This window comes from Myotis davidii, unplaced genomic scaffold (genome assembly GCF_000327345.1).
Source record: "Myotis davidii unplaced genomic scaffold, ASM32734v1 scaffold425, whole genome shotgun sequence".
Classification (NCBI taxonomy): Eukaryota; Metazoa; Chordata; class Mammalia; order Chiroptera; family Vespertilionidae; genus Myotis; species Myotis davidii.
The window spans coordinates 1,560,086-1,560,784 of record NW_006296413.1 but is presented as its reverse complement, the minus strand read 5'-3'; the positions used below and the strand labels follow the sequence as shown (position 1 = coordinate 1,560,784).

Genomic DNA, 699 nt, shown 5'->3' with positions numbered 1-699 from the left:
CTATCCCTCTACCATCCTCTCTGAAACCAATAAGAATATATTTTAAGAAAAAAAGTAGAAAGAATAAACGATAAAGAGAAATAGGTGAGAAAATAAAAGGAGGTGAAGAACAGAACTCGAAAGAGAAAGAATTGTGCCGGGAGCCGGTCCAAGGTCACCTCTCCGAGAAAGGCTGTTTCCCCAGGTAGGGATTTTCCCCTGAAGTTAGGGAGGGAATAAAACCTCTTAACTGCCAGGCGGGTAATTAATCACTTTAACTACGAACAATCATAATCTTTACTCCCTGGAATGGAGATAAGAAACGCCCTAACCTTTGGAATAGAAAGAATCTAACAAGGAAAAAAGTAGAAGGAAAGACCCCTAGCTGGTTTGGCTCCGTGGATAGAGAGTCAGTCTGTGGACGGAAGGGTCCCAGGTTCGATGCCGGCCGAGGGGGTTGCGGGCTGCAGGAGGCAGCCGGCCAATGATTCTCTCTCATCATTGGTGTTTCTCTCTCTATCCCTCTACCATCCTCTCTGAAACCAATAAAGGACAAACAATAAAGAGAAATAGGCGAGAAATAAAAGGAGGTGAAGAACAGAAAGCGAAAGAGAAAGAATTGGATTCGCCACTTATTACACGATGCCCTGGACCCCCAACTAAGGTGCTTCTAACCAAACGAAGGCATGCGGCATGTGCCTCCCAGACCAGACACGTGAC

General features: G+C 45.5%; 1 protein-coding gene across 1 annotated transcript in view; it reads right to left on the bottom strand.

Moving 5' to 3' along the window:
• CPT1A (carnitine palmitoyltransferase 1A (liver)) overlaps positions 1–699 on the bottom strand; it is a 42,223-nt gene that overhangs the window by 23,421 nt on the left and 18,103 nt on the right. The gene's annotated exons all lie outside the window — the stretch shown is intronic.